Source organism: Somniosus microcephalus, chromosome 7, assembly GCF_052327205.1.
Source record: "Somniosus microcephalus isolate GS21.2 chromosome 7, FLI_Smic_1.0, whole genome shotgun sequence".
NCBI lineage: Eukaryota > Metazoa > Chordata > Chondrichthyes > Squaliformes > Somniosidae > Somniosus > Somniosus microcephalus.
The window spans coordinates 112,453,848-112,479,541 of NC_140993.1; the positions used below are offsets into that span (position 1 = coordinate 112,453,848).

Here is a 25,694-nt window from a genome sequence, read left to right on the forward strand (position 1 = left end):
TCTTTTGACATTTATTTTAAATCTATGACCTCTGGTTACTGACTCACTTAGCCGTGGAAACTGTTTCTCCCTACTTGCTCTATCAAAACCTTTCTTAATTTTGAATACCTCTATTAGGTTTCCCCTTAACCTTCAAAGCTCTAAGGAGAGTAATCACAGCTTCTTCAATCTCTCCACATAACTGGAGTACCTCATCCCTGGTATCAGCCTGGTAAACCTCATCTGTACCCTCTCCAAGGAATTAGCATCCTTCCTAAAGTGTGGTGCCCAGAATTATACACAATACTCCAGCTGAAGCCTAACCAGTGATTTGTAAAGGTTTAGCATGACATCCTTGTTTTGGTATTCAATTCCCCTATTTACAAAGCCAAATATCCCATACGCTTTCTTAACCACCTTATCAACTTGCCCTGCCACCTTCAAGGATTTGTGAATATGCACCTCCAGGTCCCTTTGCTCTTGCACCCTCCTCAAAATAGCACCATTTAGATTATACTGCCTCTCCATGTTGTTTTTCCCAAAGTGCATCACTTCACACTTATCCGCATTGAATTGTATCTGTCATGTGTCTGCCCATTTCACCGGTCTGTCTATGTCCACCTGAAGACTGCTGCTATCCTGCTCACTATATAATATGCTGCCAAGTTGTGTATCATCCACAAACTTTGAAATTGTACCCCCTATACCCATTCAGAAAAACATCCATTCACCACTACACTCTGCTTCCTATCCCTTAGCCAATTACGTACCCAAGTTACCGCTGTCCCTTTAATCCCATGTGTTTCTATTTTCCGAATAAGTCTGTTATGTGGTACTTTATCAAATCTTTTTTGAAAGTCCATATATATAACATCTACTGCACTACCTGCATCAACCGTCTCTGTTACTTCATCAAAGAACTCTATTAGGTTAGTGAGACACAATTTTCTTTTAACAAATCCATGCTGGTTTTCCCTTATTAACCAATGCTCCTCCAAGTGAGAATTAATGTTGTCCTTGACAATGGTCTCTAGTAGTATTTCCACCACTGACGTTAGACTGATTGGCCTGTAGTTACCAGGTTTATCCATCTCCCCTTTTTGAACAGGGGTGTAATATTTGCAATCCTCCAGTCCTCTGGCACCACTACCACATCCAAGGATGACTGAAAGATTGTGGTCAGAACTTCTGATATCTCCACTGTTGCTTCTTTCAGCAACCTAGGATGCAGCCCATCTGGACCGGATGACTTATTAACTTTGAGTGATGCCAACCTATTTAGCACCTCCTTTCTATCTATTTTTATCCTATCCAATATCTCTACTCCCCCCTCATCTACTGCAACATTAACTTCATCCTCTTCTTTTGTGAAGACAGATGCAAAGCCCTCATTCAGTTCCTCAGTCATGCATCTACAAGATTTCCTTTTATGTCCCTAATTGGCCCACCATATTTTAACTATCCTTTTACATAGCAAAGTTACCCCATTAAAAAAAACTAGTTCTGAATGCAAGCATAAACTGATTATATTATGACTACAAAATATTAGGTTCAACAACAACAACTTGTATTTATATAGTGCCTTTAACATAGTAAAACATCCCAAGGCGCTTCACAGGAGTATTATAAGACACAAAATTTGACACCGAGCCACATAAGAAGAAATTAGGGCAGATGACCAAAAGCTTGGTCAAAGAGGTAGGATTTAAGGAGTGTCTTAAAGGAGGAAAGAGAGGCAGAGAGCTCACAATAACTGCATGGAACTGAGCCATACTGACTGGACAGGTCTCCGGTTCAATCCCTGGTCTTTGCCGAGTTTCCCAATCTCATTACAGGCCAGGATAGGGTTGTTACAATTGACCTCAGTGGTCATGGATGGAGTAAACCAACTAGGGTCCATGCTCCTGATCATTATCTACTGATTTCTGCTGGAAAGTGTGCACATGTGCATATCAACTGTAGGTACAATCAGGCTGAGCTCTCATTTTCCCTTTTCCCAGTTAAGCCTCCTGCTAACGTTTACTGTCTGGCCTCACACAAGGAATGGGAATTCACTTGTTATCTCTTTTTTTTGTTTTATGTTTCAAAAGGGTATTGCCTCTCCACCCTGTTCTCCTTGAAGAACGTTTTTAAAACCCACGTCTTTGACTAAATTTTTGGTCACCCTCCCTACTATTTCCTTTGTTTTTACATTTTTTCACTATGACTTGGGACTTTGTTTTTACATTAAATTACTATACAAATGCGAGTTGTTTTTGTTGTTCCGAAGTTCGTAGGAAATGTTTGTCAAATTTTTCATTGTTTATGGAGCAAGAAGACCCCAGAAGAAATATATGTTGTATTGTCATAATGACATCCAAGTGAAGCCATGATATGTTTCACCATGATATTAAACTGCAGTGGCTGGCCACGAGATGAATCGTTGGGTGGTAATATTTCCTCTGTGCTGTTGGAGTTCATGTTTAAAGTCATATCAGAGGTTTATTTTTACAATGTTGGTTCCATCTTCAAAATGGACAGTGGGTCTCTGGACACATGCAAAAAGTGAGTAAGTAAAGTATTTAAAGTTTTTTGAGAGATGGGAATAGACATGATTGTCAGAAATAAAATAAAATAAAGTTAAAATAATAAAAATACGTTGCATATTATCTCTAAATCTGTTACAAGTAGGACATTACTTAACTTATATTAACCCAGTTTAGACCAGCTATCTATAAAGTTTAGAAAAAGAGATCCAGAGAACAGAGGCAACAGAAACATACAGGAATTTTCCTATAAATGTAATTCTCATTCAATTACAATCTACTTGATGTTTCACTAGATAATAAACAGAAAATCTCACAATAGCACTGGTTTAATCAGAAGTGAAGTCTTCTTTCTTCTTTGTGAACTGGTCTCTCCCCAAACTATTAACCCAATATAGACCAGCTATCCATAAAGGTTTAGAAAAGGGATCAGTAGCACTGGTTTAATGAGAAGTGAAGTCTCCTCAGACTAGGGTACAATCTTCTGATGTTTTAGAAGATCTGGAGCTTGGCTGATTTCTAATTGGATGAATTTATTTATCTATTTATCTCCCATTTGTTTATTACAAAGTTCTGCCAACCTAGACAGTATTATTTGTTTTTCCTTAAAGCAGGCATACAAGGGTCAGTTTTTACCTGCTTGAGATTATCGCCCTGATTGTGCCTCTGTTGGCTCCACTGTCATTTTGATTTCCAGAAGGAGCCCAGCAGTCCAGGCATCCACCTGTATTAGGCAGCAACAGTATTTAAATGGGGTTCTATTATGCAGGTAGAACACCTCTTCAATTTTTAAATAAAAATTGTCACAGCTGCTCAGTGAAGGACCCATTCAGGAAAGTGAGCAGTAGGGAAAGTAAATATATTTAAAGGGGCACTCACTGAAGTTTATTGCATCATTTAATACATGTGTAAGTAAGCACTGATTATTGCATAGCTTTAAATTCGGAAGGAGAGAACTTTTTTCTTGTATTTCTGGGTTTTTAGTATTGAAACAACTGAGTCGTCTTGAGCATGGGAGTAGTTCTGGCAACTCCTATCTTGGGGGGTGGAGGAGGAAGAGGAACATGAGCAGAAGAAGCAACAGGACAAAGAGGAGCAAGCTGCCCGGGAAGCTGGTGCAAGAATAGCAAGGAAGGGTCAAAAAAGACGCCAATATCCACACAATAGGGTTTACAGAAACAAAATACCATACCTCAATTTCACCGAGAAACAATGTGTTCAGAGGCTCTGGTTCAGCCATGAGGCTGTCACTGCTTTGCATCACTTACTGCAGCCAGAACTGGAGCCCACATTGAGAGGTGGTTATGCATTGCCTGTGAGCCTCAAGGTTCCGATGGCCTTAATTTTTTTGCCACTGGTTCATTTCAGGCTGCAGCAGGTGACATGGCGCATGGCAGCCAGTCAGCCGTAAACTCCTGCATTAAGCAGGCTATAGATGTCATCTTCAGAAGGGCTGGCTGTCTCATCAACTTTGCCACAGACAGCAGGAGTCAGTATGAGCAGGCTGTTGACTTTGCAACCATCTCAGGCTTCCCCAAGTGCAGGGAGTCATCACCTGTCTTATGTTCATTAATAAATAGACATTCTTATTATGAACACAGCTAGCTTTTGCTAGCTACTTTTATTGAGCACATGTGGACTAGGTACAGTATCTGTAGAGGCTTCCATCTTGACTGCTGCCTTGTGGGTAGCCTAGTGCCTCATGGGTAATGTAGTCTTAATATATATACAGTTGGGTAGTGTAGTCTTATATACAGCTCTACACAGCTCTATGGCTCCACCTAGTGTCCACTATAGAATGACATGTTATTGATCATTACATCCCCCTTTCTTTGTGGTTTAACAAAATCAATATCAATCAACTTTCAATATAAACATAAACATTTTCAAAACAGTCAACACATTTTCAAAGCTTTACATTGTACTCAAAGATTAAGTCTATCAGGCTTTTTTACTTCACGTGTGGATCTTCTCAACACGGGTAAGTCTGATGTGTCTTCATGAGATTGTTCTGGCGGTGAATGACAAGATGCAGTTGCAGCATTGTCATCAATCTGGTCTTGAATAGTCTTGTGTTTTTAGGAGGGAACGGCGGTTCCTCCTGAGAATCTGTCCTTCCTCAGTTCTAACAGTGTATGACCTTGGTCCTACTTCCTCAAGAACTGTAGCTTTCCTGTTCCATGCATCTGGATCCTCAATCCTGACAACATCATCCCTTGTCAATGGTTTTGGAGTTTTGGATGACTTGTCATAGTATGATTTCTGTTTCAGCTTTAACAGTTGCAGTCTCTGTCTCAGTTCCTCACTTTGCTGTTCTTTTGCACAGCAGGGTAGCGTGGTGCGCAACTTGCGACCCATTAGTAGTTCAGCAGGTAAAGAACCACAGTCTAAAGGTGAGGCTCGGTAGCTCAGCAGGGCGAGATAAGGATCAGACTTGCTTTCTGTCGCTTTCTTCAGTAGCTGCTTGAGAACTTGAACACCTTTCTCTGCCTTACCATTTGACTGAGCATACAAAGGATTGGATGTGATGTGCTGAAAGTCATAATGTGCTGCAAACTGTTGCCATTCCTTACAGTTGAAGCACGGACCATTGTCACTAACGGATATCCTGGGAATTCCATGTCTGGCGAAGATGGATTTCACATGCATTATGACACTGCTTGCTGTGGTGCTTGAGAGCAGCGCCATCTCAGGATAGTTAGAATAGTAGTCAACCACTATTAGATAGTCTTTACCATTTAAATGAAAAAGGTCCATACCAACCTTTTGCCATGGTGCTGTTGGTATGTCAGCTATTATCATTGGTTCCTTTGCTTGTTTGTTTTGGTGTTTCTGACATGTCTCACATTTGCCTATCATGTTCTCAATGTCCTTATTTATGCCAGGCCAATAAACAGTGTCTCTTGCCCTCCTTTTGCATTTTTCAATTCCGAGGTGTCCCTCATGAATCCTTTTGAGCATGTCTTGACGTAGAGCCTGTGGAATGACTATTCTGTTCTGTTTTAGTAATAGTCCACTTGCAACACTCAATTCTGACCTTATGTGAAAATATTTTGGACAGGAACCTTTTGGCCAACCATGATGAATGATCTCTATTACTGTTTGTAATACTGTAACTTTTACTGTTTCTTCTGCTATTTGCTTTGATTTTGTGTCTGACACGGGCAGCGCAGCAGTGACCATACTCACATGACCATCCACGTCTTCTTCAGTAGAGCTCACATGACTCATTGTGGGTGCTCGGGATAATGCATCTGCTAACACTATGTATTTGCCTGGTGTGTAGATCAGTTCAAAGTCATATCTTTGCAGCTTCATCATGAGTCGTTCAATCCTTGGAGACATCTCATTCAGGTTTTTTTTTATGATGACAACCAGAGGGCTGTGGTCTGTCTCAACTGTGAAGGTGGGAAGTCCATATATGTAGCCATGAAACTTTTCTAGTCCAACTACCAAGCCTAGACTTTCCTTTTCAATCTGGGCATATCGACACTCAGTATCAGTCATAGACCTGGAGGCATAGGCAACAGGCTTCCAATCTTCACCCTCTGCTTGTAGCAAGACCGCCCCTAGGCCATCTTTTGATGCATCCGTTGACACTTCGATTCTTTTTGTTGGGTCAAAGAAGGTGAGTACAGGTGTGGTTGTCAGCACTGTTTTGAGGTTTTTCCACTCTTGTTCATGTCTTTCTGTCCATGCAAACTCATTTGTTTTATGCAGCAGGTCTCGCAGACAGGCTGTCTTGACTGACAAGTTAGGAATGAACTTTCCAATGAAGTTTATCATCCCCATGATGCGTAGCACTCCTTTTTTGTCAGTGGGTCGGGGCATTTTGAGTATGGCGTTTACTTTTTCCATATCTGGCTCTATTCCTTTACCAGATAGATTATCTCCTAGGAAAGTGACTTCCTGGACGCCAAACTGACACTTGGCTTTGTTGAGCTTCAGTCCATTCCGGCGTATGCTCTGTAGCACTTTAGTCAGTCTCTCATTGTGTTCTTTCAGTGTGGAGCCCCAGATGATGATGTCATCAACATAGACCCGAACTCCTTCCAGACCTTCAATTATGTGTTCCATCGCTCTATGAAAGATTTCAGATGCAGATATTATCCCGAAAGGCATTCTGAGGAAACAATACCTGCCAAATGGTGTGTTGAAGGTACAGTATTTGGTGCTCTCTTCATCCAGTTTTAGTTGCCAAAATCCTTGTGAGGCATCGAGCTTTGTAAAGTATCTGGCACCTGACATTTCACTGGTGATTTCTTCTCGCTTGGGAATCTGGTAGTGTTCACGTTTTATGTTTGCATTTAAGTCCTTTGGATCCATGCATATTCTTAGATCATTGTTCTTTTTCTTTACACATACCATGGAGTTAACCCAGTCTGTTGGCTCTTCGACTTTCCTGATGACTCCTAGTGTGGTCATTCTGTCCAGTTCATTCTTGAGCCGGTCACGCAGGGGTGCTGGAACTCTTTGTGGAGCATGTACCACTGGCTGAGCATCCTCCTTTAGCTGGATCTTGTAAGTGAATGGTAGAACTCCAAATCCTTTGAACACATCCTCAAAATTATTCACTACAGAATCCACCGAGTCATCTGGTCTGCTTATGGCACAGTTTATACGGTAGACTCTCTTGACCAGTTCTAAGTCCTCACAAGCTTTGTCACCCAGTAGTGAATCAAGTCGTTCAGCCACAACAGAAAACATGAGATGATGCACTTTGTCTTTGACTGTCACTTTAAGTCTGCATACACCTAAGCTATCTATTTTCTGTCCATTATAGTCCTTCAGTAGTACTGACTTTTTCTGTAATTTGGGCTTTTCTTTCATATTGTTAATGTCACTCATACTGATTAAGTTTGCTTTTGCCCCAGTGTCTAGTTTCAAGGTAACTAATGCTCCATTTACCTGCAGTGGGATCATCCATTTGTCCTCTTTTACTGCATTAACTTTATGTTCAGCATTGTCCATTTCTGAGGGCTGGACATTTTCTGTATCCTTTTTGATATTGTCACATGACACCATTCCTACAAAAAATGTCTCACTTAAATCAGTGTCCTCAATTACATTAACTCGTTGCCCTTTCTTAGTTTTTACTTTTGAAAAGCATTGTTTGGCAAAGTGATTCTTTCCATTACACTTTGTGCACATTTTTCCAAACGCTGGGCATTGTCTTAACTGGTGTTTGTAACCACAGCGTTTACAATTAAAAATTTCATCCTCCGATTGCTTTTCATTTCTGTTCTGCCCACGTTTCTTCCCCTTGTAGGACACAGCACCGACAGCAGCAGTATCACTCATTACAATCGCATTATTATTGATTTCACTGAAAGTCTTCGCGTGCTTTCGAGCTAGCTCGCTGGCTTGGCATATTTTCACCGCATTATCCAAATTTAGTTCGGTTTCTCTCAACAGACGTTCCCTGACTTTTTTATCATGAATACCAAACACAATCTGGTCACAAATCATGGATGATTTCAGCTCAGAGAAATTACATGTCTGTGCTTTCAGTTTCAGATCAGTTATAAAGCTATCAAAAGTCTCATTTTGTTGCTGTGTCCGAGAACGGAAGATGTATCTTTCATACATCTCATTCTTTTTGGGAGAGCAATGTGCATCAAATTTTTTTAGCACATCTTCTAATTTTCCTCTGTTCTCCTCTGGATTAAATACAAATGTATTAAATACCTCTATCGCCTGTGGGCCTGCAACCGTAAGCAGCAACGCTATCTTCCTTGCGTCTGGCTTCGTACCGAATCCAATGGCTGCAATGTAGAGTTCGAATTGTTGTTTAAAAGTCTGCCAATTGTAGTCGATTTTTTCTGTGAGATTCAAACGCTCTGGTGGCTTCAAATTCTCCATGTCGCTTTTCACAATTTTCAGCAGATCTTCACCACCCTGGTACCATCTTGTGTTCATTAATAAATAGACATTCTTATTATGAACACAGCTAGCTTTTGCTAGCTACTTTTATTGAGCACATGTGGACTAGGTACAGTATCTGTAGAGGCTTCCATCTTGACTGCTGCCTTGTGGGTAGCCTAGTACCTCATGGGTAATGTAGTCTTAATATATATACAGCTGGGTAGTGTAGTCTTATATACAGCTCTACACAGCTCTACGGCTCCACCTAGTGTCCACTATAGAATGACATGTTATTGATCATTACAACCTGCACATACGTCTCTATCAGGGCACCTCCTCATGAGCCTGTAGCCTTTTTGAACAGGAAGTGCTTCAATTCAATAAATGTGTAGGTAATCACAGACCATGCAATGCAAATTATGCTTCCGTGCCATTTCTGGGGAGGTTCCATGTTACCATACTGCAGGCCACAGTGCCTGCATTTTTACAGGAAGACCAGCATGTGCTTGGATGGCTCCTTGGCAATAAGGGCAATACTCTATCTACATGGCTCATGATACCGCTTCGGCATCCGCAGTCTCCCGCTGAACGCTGCTACAATAATAGCCATGAGAGTACCTGTGCTATCATTGAGCAGGTCTTTGGAATATTGAAGCAGTGCATCAGATGCTTGGTCCGGTCAGGGAGAGTGCTGCAATACAGGCCTCCAAGAGTTTTGCGCATGGTGGTAGCTTGCTGCATCCTGCATGATTTTGCTGTTGAGCATAGACAGCTCCTGGCTGTGAATCATTGAGAAGCCTTGCAGGATTCTGATGAAGAAGAGCTGGAAGAAGAAGGGGAACCCGCAGACCAATAAAATCTTGTAGCACAAGAAGACCGAGAACAAACGAACAACCAGCGATTCCTTTGATCTGAAGCAACCCCTCAAAACACAAAAAGACCATTCTTCCCTTACATCCAGCCCAGTCCTCCCATCCTACCCAGACAAATGAAATCACTGCATGAGATGTACAAGTGCCACCGCACAATGAAGGCCATGCAGCTCTCAATGAACCAATCTGCACAAATTGACAGATAAAAGTCTGATTTTCTGTAATAAACTGAACAAATTCCACAAGTTACTATTCACCCAGGTTCTACCCAATAGTGTCTCTCTTAAGTGTGCTTATCCTACTGTAGTGGTCTTACGTTGTGCTGTCCCATGGCTTCAGCATGGCTGGTGGAAGGCTGTTGCTGTTGTAATGAGGGCACTGGGGGCCTCGAACTGTGCAGCTCTGAAAGGGACTGGCTGAAGACTGGCACATCTCAGCTGCTGCCAGGGCAGTCTGGCCCAGCTGACTCCATGACACATGCGTGGGCATTGGCTGACGGTCTGACAAGGGTGCAGACGCAATGTCTTGCTAAGAGTACGCAGCATCTGCAGCTCCCACAATGCCAACACCACTGCTACTCCCACTGAGCTGCGCAACTTCTCCCCTCCCATTGATCTGCATGAGAGCAGACTGCAGGAGGTCAATGACCTGATCAAAGCCACTCTCCATTCGATCCCCAGCCTGTCAATGCAGCTGCACAGCCTTTCCAGGCTGGAGGAGACAGTAGAAGTCAGAGCCGCAGTGGCAGCAGTTTGGCCTTTGATCAAAGCTGCCATTGGTGGTGACTAGGGATCTTGCATTGCAAGCCTCACTGTAGCTTCCATAGAGGGCACCACCTGCTCCATGATGAACACAGAGAACTCATGCTTCAAACCAGTTTGCCACACATGTTCGAGGTGGACTCCTTCATAATCTCAGCCATGATATCGCAGCTCCTTGGTAGGTTATCCAATGCATTTACTGTTGGTGCAGTTTCAAGATCCTTCTCTTAAAGTCTGGGACATTGAAATCTTTATCCCCATCCTCTTCAGCAATGGTTGGACCCAGGCTTACCCTCCCGTCACCTCTGTCCCCTGCTGTCCTTCCCACCACTGCCAGCTCCTGCTCATTTGTGATGTGAACTTCGCCCTGTATAGACCCCTCCAACTCACCATCATTCCCACCCAGAGCGCTGGTCTCTGAGCTGGTGCGTACTGAAGTCCGGTGATGGTGCAGTCTGGCGAGGCTCACCGCCTTCTTCTGAAAAGCTTGATTCTGCAGAGGGACCTAGAAGTATAACGATGGATTAATGGGGCAGGTTATGGGGCCTCATACATTTTGGAGTGGCGAGGCATCAACAAATTGGGCAGCTCCATGAAAAAGACACACATCAAGGGCAAATAGAAGAAAACAAATTGCAGACAGTCCTTATATGTTACTTCCACCTCAACATCCCCGATGCTGAGAGGGAGGCCTGTACCCTGAATACCCAGGACTTCCTGCTCCATCGTACTGAGGACGTAGATGTGAGCAGGCTCTCCACTTGTTCCTGCCTGCTCCTTGGCATTGTGTACCAACTTGTCCTGCAAAAAGACGGGGAGCCTATTAGTGAGTGGCTCCATGTAAGGCTTGGGATTTGTTGCGAAGCATGCTGATGTGTGACATTGAGCAAGCAGTAGGCAAAATGTTATGGTGTTAGAGTGGAAAAGTGGCAGGAAGGTGATACGTGGTGGTAAGGAACCTAAAAGAGCGCATAGCTTTCCCGGTGCAACCATGTGATGGAAATATGTTGCATGTGCTTGCTGTGACTGCAACAACAGTTTCTGATAGTTCAGCTGCAAGGAGGAAGTAAGGCTTAGTTCTCATTGCTCATTAGAATATACACAAAGGCAAAGGGGGATGGAAGTGTTTAAGGTGGTGTGGAAGGTAAATGATGTGGCAAGATGTTATGCAAAGAAGGAGCCATAACAAGAAGTAATTCTTACCTTGGCTGAATGTGTAAAGTCGTTAAATTTCTTGCGGCATTGAAGCCAGGACCCGGGTGTCCTTCTAGACCTGCCGCAGAGAATGCGAGGAGTCTTTGTTGAGGGGACAGGCTGATGACTAAGCCCAGAACACCTGCATCTTGCACTCAATTTGCTGCTTGATTTTTAGGTGCAAGGCCTATGTCAGGGGCAGGCCTGCACTTGGAGTCTCCCAAACCATGCGAATAGCCCAGGGAGGAAAAACATGGGTAGCTCCCTTCTCACCTGCACAGCTTACCGTTCATTAGCACCACAGTGTGCCACAGAATACTGGGCAAAAAGAGTGGAAACTGGGCTATTGCTGTCCAGTTTACTTTTCTTACAGAAACACAGGCAGCCTGCTGAAAGAACAGACTGTCTGGCCAAAAACAGGATGAGTGAAAACTCTAGATATGAACTGTCAACCTTAGGGACATTTATTAGCAATTAGCTTAACACATTTAAATATAAGAAACTATACTTATTTTCTCCAAATAATAGGGGTTTCACCTTTTGTTAAGTAAGGACGAATATAATATTTCAGATATTAACGTTGTAAAGATTTCTGCTTTCTGAGGCGTCAGCTATTTGAGTCTAGTGCTCCAGTTAGCAAGTTAATATGCAAACAAAAAAAAGAGATTGGCAGCTAAATTGGTGATGGGAAGCCCCAGTTTGTTTAAATTGATGTTGGCTGGGTGTTATCTCAGGCTAAGCAGCTCTGCTGGTTTTGGAAAAGGCTCCTTCACCTCCCCAGTGCCCAAACAGTACTTCATAGTATGTCCTAGTGACGATTGGTGGACTTGACCGAGGTGTGATGACCTCTGTCTTCAGAAAAATATTCTGGGAAGAGTAACATATAATTGAACTTTCTTACACCTGTGGCATAGGTCCAGAGCCTGAGATACAGGTCCTGGGAAAATCCGTGATTATAAGCATAGGCTTATGGCATATGCACTGTTCTTTGTAAGAATGGAATAGAATGCCATACCCAAAACAGTGGTAGAAGCAGAATTTATAATAGCTTTTAAAATGGAAATGGACAAATATTTGAAAAAGACACATTAAAATGTTATGTGGAAAGGGCAGCGGAATGGACTAAGTAGATAACCCTTTCAGAGAGCCAATACAGGCAGGATGGACTTTGTAGCCTCCTTCTGTGCTAGATTTTAATTTAGATATAATTGTGAGTTACTGTGAACAAAGACAATGATTTGGGTATGTGTTACATATTACAGGCAGGTAGTGATATTGCATCAGACATATCCATGTGTAACCATGTACAAAGAGGATGCTAAAGTAAGTGAAGTATGATATGGGCAGGTCGTGATGCTGAAACCTTTGAGATGTAACGCCGTATGTATTGAAATGAAGGTTTATGTAAGCAATTACTGCACTAATATTGATGTTACAGCCATCTAATATCATTTATACCACTAACACCGTTAAATGCATTTTTTCCTCCTCTAATGCTCTCCCCTTAATACTTCGCTGCTGAAGGTGGCAATTTATGCTGATGTATAGGTCCAGGGTGGTCCTTAGTTAATTACCCTAGTATTCTTCTTGTGTAAGCCTGGACAGTAAGTGTTATCAACCTATTCAAGCACAATCAACCCTTACTCCACTCTCATCTGGTGTCCATAGATTTGTACTTCTAGCAGAGGACACTGGGTAGAGATTAAATGCGTCTGAGTTTTCTTTCCTGGACTATTCCAGTGGGGCACTAAATTGCTGAACCCAATATAATGTCCCCACTACTATTCTGCCAGAGATTGGCTAACTCAGCATAGAGTAGATAATTGAACTGAAGCCTTCCAGCTATTTATTGCTTAGCACACCACCACTAATTATAGGAAGAGCCAGAATATAATTTTGTTAGTTAGTGGTCTCACATTGATTAATTTATGAAATAGTGCTGATGGGGATTTATTTTATTCCAGTGAATCCCCAGGATCAGTATATATTTTAATAATTTCTCTGTTAAAAATTCCTGCTTTGTTGATGAGGTGATTATTACTAGTACATATAGAAGTAGTAAAATTGAATTTGGCAGGTCAGGGAATTATACTCTACCAAGTATCTTTCTGTTATCAGCACTTAGTGGTAAGGGTCCATAAATATGTTCAAAGTATCTTCTAAAACATAGTCTGCTAGGAGTGAGTGTGGTGTATGTGCCTTTAAGAGCCCCTGTGTACTGTAATGCCGGTAATGGCCACTCGGGCTATATAAGCCTGTATAGTGTCTTGTATCTGTTAGTTCACCTCCAGACTTTGTTCAGTAAACACCTGTGAAACCAACTCCTGCATTTCATGTCTCCATTAACACACGGATACAACAGTGGCGACGAATTGGAAACGGACTTACCTGCAATTCGGCAGCACCTCAAGGAGATCGATTCCTCAGACGAAAGTCGAAGAAAAATAAGAAAGAAAAAAAAAAAAAAAAACCGTGGTTTCACCAGCTAGCCTAGCTGGTGGCAGGTACTGCAGTGGTCCTTCCTGGGTGGCGGGCTGGGGCTCCATCGGCTGGCTCTGCAGCGGGGCCGAGCAGCGAAGGCGGAGGCAAACAGAGACAGAGGGGGGGAGCACTCGGGAGACGGCCGGTGCTGCAAAGCAGGTCGGCGTTCGGACCAAGCAGAGGGAGGGAAAAGTCCCAGAGAGTCCGGCGGGAACAAGTCTCCACCTATTGAAAAAAAAACCTATGCAAATAAAAACCGCGGAGAACAGCGTTGTCAGCAGCAGTGGCGGGAAAGCGCGGGAAACGCCATTTTTTTTCTGCAGGGAAGAAAGAAAAGCACGGGAGGCGCCATTTTTTTTTTCAGGATGCCTAAGGCTGGCAATATTAATGCTTTCCATAGCGATATAGAGGATTGGACCACATATCTGGAAAGAGTGGAGGTATATTGCACAGCAAATGAAATAGAAGATGATAAAAAGGCATCAGTACTTTTAAATCTAATGGGCGCAAGGACATATGGGCTGTTACGAAACTTAATCACTCCAGCCAAACCAAAGGACAAGAATTTTAAGGAGATTGTTGATACCCTACAGGAGCACTTAAACCCAACACCGCTGCTGATAGCGGAACGATTCAAATTCTTCAAGAGGAATCAGCACAAGAATGAAAGTAACGCTGATTACCTCACCGAATTAAGGAAGCTGTCAAAGCACTGCCAATTCGGGGCAGGACTGGCAGATTCTCTTCGAGACAAATTCGTCTGCGGTCTCCTAAGTGAAGGAACACAGAAAAGGCTGCTTTCTGAGAAAGATTTGACACTGGACAAGGCTTTCAGCATGGCTGTATCATACGAAGCGGCCGCAAGAGGAGCTGCAGAGATACAACAAAAGACACAGGACTTCGGCACCCATGAAATGACACAGGGTTTCGAGAGATGTTATCGCTGCGGCAGATCCACCCATGACCAGAGGGACTGCTGGTTCAAGGACAAAGCATGCAGGCAATGCGGAAAGATTGGACACATTGCACGTGTATGCCGATCTGGACACAAAAAAATCCACGGACAGGAAAAAAATCAATAAGGAAAAGTACAGAAAGGTACAAATGATGACGGACAGTAGCTCCGAAGACCAGAAGAGCGATAGCGACTCCGGAAACACGAGACTAAGCTGTCTCAAATTACATAATGTAATTGCCAAAGATGATTACCAGACCATTTGGGTTACCCTTACGATAGCGGGGTCCCCAGTTCAAATGGAGCTAGATACAGGATCAGCTCTGACCGTCATAAGTCGACGGGATTACGAGCGGCTATTTCCGCATATACCTTTGAAAGACACATCCATTACCTTGAAAACATATATGGGGCAGAAAGTATACCCCAAAGGGAAAATAAAGGTGCCTGGTGTATACAACGGCAAGGAAATACAGAAGTTGTATTTATACGTTCTGCAAGATGGTGGTCCACTGCTGTTGGGACGTGAATGGATCAGGAAGATACGTTTAGGCTGGCACTCCATTCAGGCACTGACGGTGACCAGTAAGAAAAAAAATGATGATGACGTCATACCTGAACGATTAAAAGACATCTTGGCCAACGCCAAGGAAGTGTTTCAACAGGAACTAGGAACCTTGAAAGGCGTCACCGCCTCAATAAAAGTGGAAGATGCGGCAATTCCCAAGTTTTTTAAGGCAAGGCCGGTGCCATACGCAATTCATTCAGCAGTCGAGGCAGAGCTGGAGAATTTGGAAAAGGCAGGCGTATTATCCAAGATAGATTGGAGCGAGTGGGCAACACCCATCATCCCGGTCATGAAGAAAACGTTGAATAATGATAAATCTGAAGAACAGAGAAAAATTCGCATCTGTGGGAACTTCAAGGTGACTGTAAACCCGGTCCTTCACACGGTACAGTATCCTCTTCCGAGGATAGAAGATATTTTCGCCTCACTATCCGGAGGAAAACGTTTCACCAAAATTGACTTGGCTCAGGCATATCTACAGATGGAGGTTGAAGAGGCCTCTAAAAAGTATCTCACGATAAATACACACAAAGGCCTGTACCAGTACAATCGACTGGTTTTCAGAGTAACATCAACTCCAGCTATCTGGCAAAGAGCTATGGAGCAAGTCCTCCAAGGGATTCCGGGGACTCAATGCTACCTAGACGACATCCTTGTAACAGGAGAAAACGACAACGAGCACCTTGCCAATTTGGAGCTGGTGCTCACTAGGCTGAGAGAACGGGGCCTACGAGCAAATCGCCCCAAGTGCGAATTTTTCCAGAAACAAATATCATATTGTGGCCACATAATTAATGAGGAAGGGTTGCATAAGTCACCTGAAAAAAATTGAAGCGGTCATAAAAGCCCCAGCACCTGAAAATGTCTCACAATTAAGGTCGTTCCTGGGATTGATAAATTACTATCATAAAACTTTACCGAACTTGTCAACTCTTCTGCACCCTCTTAACGAACTGCTACAAACGGGAGTAATTTGGAAATGGAGCGAAGACTGTAAACGTGCCTTCCATAAATGCAAAGGCTTGATCATGTCCAAGGAAGTTTTGGCTCATTACAACCCATCACTGCCAATCAGACTGGCATGCGATGCATCCCCTTACGGCGTAGGAGCGGTATTATCGCATAGATTCCCTGGTGGCTCGGAGCGGCCAATAGCTTTTGCGTCATGCTCATTGAACTCAGCTGAGCGTAACTATGCCCAGATCGACAGGGAAGCACTCAGCCTGGTATGGGGAGTGAAGAAATTCAACCATTACCTACACGGACAAAAATTTACCTTGTTGACTGACCATCAACCCCTCGTCTCCATATTTAACCCTAAAAAGGGTGTTCCCATTATGACAGCGCAAAGGCTACAGAGGTGGTCCCTTTTCCTAGGGGCACACCAATATGACATAGAATACAAAGGATCAAAACAGCATGGGAATGCTGACGGTTTATCGTGCCTACCATTGCCAACGGTAGAAGAGGCACCTACAGTGGACCCAGTGGAGATGTTCCATTCAACCATAGTGGAATGCCTACCAGTAACAAATTCTGCCATTGAAAAGGAAACGAGAAATGACCCGACTCTCTCACGAGTCTACGATTTAACGGTGAAGGGACAACCTACACCACAACTCTATATGCCTAATGATGAAGCAGAGATACCCATAGTATCTACCTCCGATCCGGTGATACTGGAACCAGATGAACCCGACACTGGCATTCAAGCCGAATCGACCTTGCCAAAAGAACCTACTACACCACCAAAAACTACTACACCACCGAGGCGTTATCCAGACCGAGTCAGGAAGCCTCCAGAGAGACTGACTTATAATTGATTAACTGCAGCAAATGTGTAGATTATTGTTCTTGTAAATATGTTAATTAATGATTACTTAAAATGTTATGTACTGGTTGTCTAGAAGGGGAGGAATTGTGGTGTATGTGCCTTTAAGAGCCCCCTGTGTACTGTAATGGCCACTCGGGCTATATAAGCCTGTATAGTGTCTTGTATCTGTTAGTTCACCTCCAGACTTTGTTCAGTAAACACCTGTGAAACCAACTCCTGCATTCCATGTCTCCATTAACACACGGATACAACAGTGAGTGAGAGATCATGTGTGTGATCTATGCAAGTCATTGTGTGATCCTGAGTTATTTGGTACTCTTCCCCATACCATAGGATAAATTCCCTATCATCGGTTTGCCATCCAATACATTTGTTTACGTAATGACAACTATTGCACCGCAAACACAAATTCATTGAGGTAGTGAGGCTTCCCACCCAGCAGAAATGGAAACGATAGGGAACGACTTATCACCCCTTTCCTGCAGTCTCTGTTGCTGTCAAAATCTTCCCCCGGATCTGCATCTGGGTGGTCAGAGCGCCCACCTGAGTCAGGTGGTAGATCTATTTAAAATACAAATCGGGATCCTGTAAGATCGTAATGATCTCTGAGTGCTTGGACAAGACACCAATAGACAGCAGCCAGTATGTTTGAGCAATCGATCAAGATTTATTAAGCATATAGAGTAATATACTTAATATTAGGCGATAGTTTTAACGAGTAGTTCGCAGCCCTAGGTCTCTGGAACCTCTCGGACACAGATGACGTCATCTTAAGTCTGTTCCTTTGTCCTCGCAGTACATCTGTGTGAAGTCGTTCTTTGGGTATCGAGGTTTTAACCCTTTTCTTATCAAAAATTGGTTTGGCCAGTGTCCATATATGGTCTTTAACAAAATCACCTTTTTAATTGGTTCTAATGGTCAAAATACCATTGTTACTCATACTAAGGTAGCATCCCGCCTTTCCAGTATTTTTCTACCAACTTTCCCATGTTCAGTTTTATCTTGTTTATAGTTTTTCACCCCATTGGAATTTACTTTATCTCTTTCATTTCTAGCTTCCCTGGTACAAGGCCTTTATACCAAAGGCCCATATCAGCGCTGTTTCACTAGTCTTGAGGTATCCAAACTATCACACTTTAATCTACCAGATAAATACCTTATCTCTATGATCTCTCTCATTTTATGTCCTTATACGAATTATTCTTTAAATATTGTTGCAATAATTTTATTAAGCAAAATCTAAGTTCTACTTAGCATCATAGTATGTTATTTAATGATTTAATCTTCACTCGCAGTCTGTGGCTGTTTGTTATCAAAACTTAGTCAAAATTGCTTTTGACTGTGCAGCTACATTATGAACAAGCCTTAGCTTTCTTAGTTACGCAGGAGTAATTATGGGTAATATTATTTGGTCGATGGCTACACTTGAATTTATATGTATATGATTCTCATCTACTAAATATCTCTAAATATCAGCCTTTCGTACAAGTCCCCACCTCGAGGATGAAATGTTTCACACATTGATTCCTCGACTACTTCAATCTATTCTCTGACTCGTGTTGCTGCAAATTGGAGTCCTCTAATTGAGGGGAACAGAGCGCTTCTCAAATGAGGTTTTATCCCCCTTTTCATTATAGGCCTGGGTGCTAACTATGACACTCACAGGGGCCGACCGCCTATCCTCATGGATGGAGGACACCCCGGGGTCTCCCCAACCCTTTGTGCTTTGTGCATTGAGTGCTGTTGGAGTTTTGCTAAGTGGGAGAAAAATCATTTAAGTGTATTTTGTGAATTTTAGTGTGTTAAGAAGTCAATTAATTGAAGTAAGTTTAATTTTTTAAGGGTTTTTTAAACTCTTGGGCAGTTTAAACAGAAAGTAGAATCCGGGTATAAAAGGGGAGGGGCTAGTGCAGTGCACGGAGTGCTTTGTGCATTGAGTGCTGTTGGAGTTTTGCTAATTGGGAGAGTTCGGATAAGTGGGAGGTGAGGGTGTGTTTTTGGCTCTGTTTTATTCCCCACTCCCAGGCTTAGACAGCACTGCGGAGGTGGAGCAGCGAGACGAGTCAACCAAACAGGCTCCACAGACAGTATTCAAGGAGGAGGTTGGTGATCAGCTGGTTGGTTGGTTTTCTTCCTTCTCTTCACTTTCATACCTTTAAGTTGGTAAGTCCTATTGAATAGTGGTGTGATATTATCATATATATCTGGGCAGGGTCTTCATAACTAATAATAAGAAATTAAATTAATTATATAGAATGGAGCAGGTGATGTGTTACTGTTGCGAGATGTGGGAGCTGGTGAACCCCATTGAGGCTCACGGTGATTACATCTGCGACAAGTGTTTGCTGCTAGAGGAACTCAAGTTCCATGTTATGGAGCTTGAGACTGAGCTTCGGACACTGCGACACATCAGGGAGGGGGAGAAGTTCCTGGACTCTATGTTTCAGGAGATGGTCACACCTATGAAGTTAATTACTGCAGATGTAGTCCGTGGTCAGGGACAGGACGGTGTGACTACGAGTGAGGAAGGTACAGGGATCCAGGATGTAGTGTTGAAGGAGACGCAGCCCTTGTTTTTGTCCAGCAGGATCGAGGTTCTTACTCCCTGTGAGGGCGGGAGCGGGGACTGCAGGGAGGATGAGCAACCTGGCCACAGCACCGTGGTACAGGGGGCCATTCAAGTGGAGGGAGTAAAATGAAATGTTGTAGTGGTAGGGGATAGTATCATTAGGGGGATAGATAGGGTTCTCTGCAGTCAAGAGCGGGAGTCCCGAAGGCTGTGTTGCCTGCCTGGTGCCAGGGTTAAGGACATCTCTTCTGGGCTGGAAAGAAACAAGGAGTGGGAGGGGGAGGATCCAGTTGTCGTGGTCCATGTTGGTACAAACGACGTAGATAGGACAAGGAAGACGGTTCTGTTAAAGGAGTATGAGCAGCTAGGGGTCAAATTAAAAAACAGAACCTCAAGGGTAATAATCTCTGGGTTATTACCTGAGCCACGAGCGAATTTGGCTAGGATAAATAAAATTAAAGAGTTAAATGCGTGGCTCAAAGACTGGTGTGGGAGAAATGGGTTTTGCTTCTTGGGACACTGGCACCAGTACTGGGACAGGAGGGAGCTGTTCTGTTGGGACGGACTCCACTTGGCCAGTGCTGGGACTAGAGTCCTGGCGAATCATATAACTAGGGCTGTAGAGAGGGCTTTAAACTAATTAGTGGGGGGGAGGTTTCTAGAGAGCAAATAATAGAAATGACAACAGAGAAGGTCATAGACTTAGGTAGCAGTGGGGGAATTAAAAAACAGAATGTGTCAGTGATGCACTATCAATTGCTACAAAAGACTGGAGATTGAGAAAGTAATAAACAGGCTTTTATTACCAAAGAACAGAGCATGCCTCTTGTGGTTGCCTGGTATCCAAAAGGGCTGGAGGCTTCTGAGCAGCGACCTTTATACCCAGCCATGAGGGTGGAGCCAGGGGCGGAGTCAGCTGAGGCATGCACAGACAAGTACAACAATATGCAAGAGTGAACAACAGTACTAACAGTGAACAACAATACTAACAACAGTGGTTTACCACATTCACCCCTTGTTTAGAATTGAGTCCGGCGGGGTGAAGTGCACTAAAAATTCGTGTACTGAAGTCTATCAGGAGGCCTTGTAAGCCGTCCTGAGCGTCGCAGCAGCGGCGGTGATGGTGCAGCATCCAATGGTGAACCCGGTGTCTCGTTCAGAGGAGGTGTAGCAGGTGGCGGACCCTGGGGCTGCTGCATGCCGTCTACAGGGGTCAGAGCATGGGTAATGGGAGGTAGCAATGGTGGTCTCTCAGAGGCACCCGAAGGTGCGAGGTCTCGTGCGGGGACTGTGTCCTGGGGGTAGGCAGGAGTAGCGGTGGGTGGCGAAGAGGGTGTTTCAGGAGCACCTGCAGGTGCGAGGTCTCGAATGGAGACTGTGTCCTCCCGCCCGTCCGGGTACACCACGTAAGCATACTGCGGGTTGGCGTGGAGGAGGCTCACCCTCTCGACCAGGGGGTCCGCCTTATGGGTCCTCACGTGCTTCCGCAGTAGGACGGGACCTGGAGAAGTCAGCCATGTTGGTAGCGAAATCCCCGACGTGGACTTCCTGGGGAAGGAGAACATTCTCTCGTGAGGAGTGGCATTGGTGGGTGTACAGAGCAGCGACCGAATGGAATGGAGCGCCGCAGGGAGGACCTCCTGCCAGCGGGAGGTCGGAAGGCCCTTAGATTTTAAGTTTAAAAGGACTGCCTTCCAGACTGTCGCATTCTCCCTTTCCACCTGGCCGTTACCCCGGGGGTTGTAGCTGGTGGTCCTGCTTGTAGCAATGCCTCTCGCGAGCAGGTACTGCCGAAGTTCGTCGCTCATAAAAGATGAGCCCCTGTCGCTATGGATATAGCTAGGGAAACCGAACAAGGCGAAGAGGTCATTCAGACATTTAATGACCGTGGTACTGGTCATGTCCGAGCAAGGGATGGCAAACGGGAAACGGGAGTACTCATCAATTATATTGAGGAAGTACACATTGCGGTCAGAGGAGGGGAGGGGCCCTTTAAAATCGATGCTCAGCCGCTCGAAGGGGCGCGTGGCTTTGATCAGGCTCGCTCTGTCTGGCCTATAAAAATGCGGCTTGCACTCGGCACAGATCTGGCAGTTCCTGGTCATGGTCCTGACCTCCTCGATGGAGTAGGGCAGGTTACGGGATTTGATAAAATGGAAGAACCTGGTGACCCCCGGGTGGCAGAGGTCATTGTGGAGGGTCTGTAGCCTATCAACCTGCGCGTTGGCGCACGTACCACGTGATAGGGCATCTGGGGGCTCATTGAGTTTCCCGGGCCGGTACAAGATATCGTAATTGTAGGTGGAGAGTTCGATTCTCCACCTTAAGATCTTGTCATTCTTGATTTTGCCCCGCTGCTTATTATGAAACATAAAAGCCACTGAACGCTGGTCAGTGAGCAGGGTAAATCGTTTTCCGGCCAGGTAATGCCGCCAATGTCGCACGGCTTCCACAATGGCCTGGGCCTCCTTTTCGACAGAGGAGTGTCGAATCTCGGGGCCCTGGAGGGTCCTTGAGAAAAAGGCCACGGGTCTCCCCGCCTGGTTAAGGGTTGCAGCTAGGGCAAAGTCGGATGCGTCGCTCTCCACTTGAAAAGGAAGGGACTCATCCACAGCGTGCATTGTGGCCTTCGCAATGTCTCCTTTTATGAGAGTGAAGGCTGCACAGGCCTCTGCTGTCAGGGGGAAGGAGGCGGACTTGATGAGGGGTCGGGCTTTATCCGCATAGTTGGGCACCCACTGAGCATAGTAAGAGAAAAACCCCAGGCATCTCTTCAGTGCTTTCTGGCAGTGGGGGAGGGGGAGCTCCATAAGGGGGCGCATTCTATCGGGGTCTGGGCCGATGACTCCGTTCTCCACTACGCAGCCAAGAATAGCGAGGCGCGTAGTACGAAACATACATTTGTCTTTGTTGTATGTGAGATTCAGCCGCTGGGCCGTCCGGAGGAATTTCTCTAGATTAACGTCGTGGTCCTGCTGGTCGTGGCCGCAGATGGTGACGTTGTCTAGATATGGGAAAGTGGCCTGGAGCGCGTTCTGGTCAACCATCCGGTCCATCTCCCGTTGGAAGACAGAAACTCCGTTGGTGACGCCGAAGGGAACTCTGAGAAAGTGATAGAGCCGACCGTCAGCTTCAAAAGCTGTGTACTGGCGGTCCTCAGCCCTGATGGGGAGCTGGTGGTATGCCGACTTCAGATCAATCGTCGAGAACACCCGGTATTGTGCTATCTGATTGACCATGTCAGATATGCGGGGGAGTGGGTATGCATCTAGTTGGGTGTAGCGATTGATCGTCTGGCTGTAGTCAATAACTAGGCGCTGTTTTTCGCCAGTCTTCACTACCACCACTTGTGCTCGCCATGGGCTGGTGCTACTTTCAATAATCCCTTCCTTCAGGAGTCTCGCTACCTCGGATTTAATGAAGCTCCTATCCCCAACACTGTAACGCCTGCTTTTGGTAGCGATGGGCTTACAGTCGCGGGTGAGGTTAGCGAACAAGGAGGGGGGGGGGACTTTAAGGGTGGAGAGGCTGCAAATGGTGCACGGCGGGCGATTTAAAAGCTGCTGGCTGCAGACTGTGAGTGGGGGGAGGGGTCCGTCATACGCTAATGTGACACTCTTAAGGTGGCACTGAAAATCCAACCCCAGTAGAACGGCAGCGCAGAGATGGGGCAGGACCAGAAGTTTAAAATTTTTGTATTCTGTGCCCCTTACTGAAAGGGTCACTACACAGTAGCCACCGACGTCCGCTGACTGGGCTTTGGAAGCCAAAGAGATCCGATGGCGCGTCGGCAGGACCGGGAGAGAGTAACTGCGCACCGTGTCGGGGTGGATAAAGCTCTCCGTGCTCCCGCTGTCAAAAAGGCAGGTAGTGGCGCGGCCGTTTACCGTAATATCCATCATGGACCTGGACAGTTGATGAGGGAGAGATTGGTCCAGCGTCACGGAGGCCAGCGTATGGTCGAGCGAGTCGATGTGGTCGTCAGATGAGGCGGTGGTTGAGTCCGGCTCCCCCGTGGTTGAAGTCGGAGGCGTCCAAGATGGCGGACAAAATGGCGGCGCCCACGGTCCCGATCCCCACGCGGCTGGGGGAGCCCAAGATGGCGGACAAGATGGCTGCGCCCACGGTTCGCACGCAGCGCTGCTGGCGTTAGCGGTCTTCCCTTTGCAGGCGCTAACGTAGTGACCTTTCTTCCCGCAGCCGGAGCAGGTAGCATTCTTCGCGGGGCAGCGTGCTCTAGGGTGTTTAGCTTGGCCACAAAAATAGCATTTTTGTGCCTTGGACATCGCTGCAGCAGTCGGAGGTCCCATGGCCCAAGATTGCGGCGTCCACGGCGCGGGGCGATGAGGGGAGAAAGCGTCCATATTTCTGTGGGCCGCGTCGAGCGAGAGCGCGAGGGACACTGCCTTTGTCAGGTCTATTTCACCCTTCTCCAGCAGCCTCTGCCGGGAGTAGTCGGACCTTAGACCCGCAACGAAAGCGTCTCGTATCAATCCCTCCGCATGTGCCGCGGCCGATACTTCCTTGCAGTCGCAGCCGCGTCCGAGTACCCGCAGTGCCCGTAGGAAGGCTTCCACCGATTCCCCGGGCTGCTGTCTGCGAGATCTTAAAAGGTGCCTGGCATAGACCGTGTTAACCGGGCGTGCATACTGCCCTTTCAGTAGGTCGATAGCCGCCGCGTAGGTCGTCGCATCTTGGATTAAAGTATAGACTTGGTGGCTCACCTTCGAGGCCAGGATTTTCAGTTTATTTTCATCAAGAGTCACGGTCGAGGCTTCCAGATACGCCTCAAAGCAACGCAGCCATTGTGCGAATTTAGTCGACGAACCCGCTTCTTGGGGGTCTAGGTCCAGGCATGTTGGTCTGAGGGCTCGCAGCAGCGCCTGCTGCTCAGCGTTTTGCGCCATCGGTTGATCAGCATCCGCAGCCAACATTTAACTTTGGTAATAAAATTGATGCACTATCAATTGCTACAAAAGACTGGAGATTGAGAAAGTAATAAACAGGCTTTTATTACCAAAGAACAGAGCATGCCTCTTGTGGTTGCCTGGTATCCAAAAGGGCTGGAGGCTTCTGAGCAGCGACCTTTATACCCAGCCATGAGGGTGGAGCCAGGGGCGGAGTCAGCTGAGGCATGCACAGACAAGTACAACAATATGCAAGAGTGAACAACAGTACTAACAGTGAACAACAATACTAACAACAGTGGTTTACCACAGTCAGGAAGGGACAGAAGGTATGGAGTAAAAAGTAAAGTACTAAAAAGGGAAAAAACAGGAACTAAGTGTTACAAAACATATTTGAAAGTTCTTTATCTGAATGCACGTAGCATTCGTAACAAAATGAATGAGTTAACGGCACAAATAATGACATATGGGTATGATCTTGTGGCCATTACAGAAACATGGCTGCAGGGTGACCATGACTGGGAATTAAACATACCAGGTTATTTAACAATCAGGAAGGACAGGCAGGAAGGGAGAGGAGGTGGGGTGGCTATGTTAATAAAGGAAGGAATCACTATAATAGAGAGAAATGATATTGGGTCAAAGGAGCAGGATAGTGAAACAGTTTGGGTGGAGATAAGGAATAATAAGGGGAAAAAAACACTAGTGGGTGTAGTCTATAGGCCTCCGAACAGTTGCAACTCTGTTGGACGGAGTATTAATCAGGAAATAGTTGAGGCTTGTAATAAGGGAACAGCTATAATTATGGGGGATTTTAATTATCATATTAACAGGACAAATCAAATTGGGCAGAGCAGCCTTGAGGAAGAGTTCATTGAGTGTATTAGGGATGGGTTTCTTGAGCAGTATGTAACTGAACCGACCAGGGGGCAAGCAACCTTAGATTTGGTCCTGTGTAATGAGACAGGATTAATTAAAAATGTCCTAGTAAAGGATCCCCTTGGAATGAGTGACCATAACATGGTTGAGTTCCATATTCAATTACAGGGTGAGAAGGTTGGATCTCAAACAAGCGTGCTGAGCTTGAATAAAGGAGACTATGAAGGTATGAGAGCGGAATTAATTAGAGTGGATTGGGAAAATAGATTAAAGGGTAAGACGGTACATGACCAGTGGTGTACATT

General features: G+C 45.1%; 1 pseudogene; it reads right to left on the bottom strand.

Annotated features, from left to right (window-relative positions):
* Positions 1-9,769: 9,769 nt before the first annotated feature.
* On the bottom strand, positions 9,770-10,842 carry LOC147114847 (uncharacterized; annotated as a pseudogene).
* Between the last annotated feature and the right edge of the window lie 14,852 nt (positions 10,843-25,694).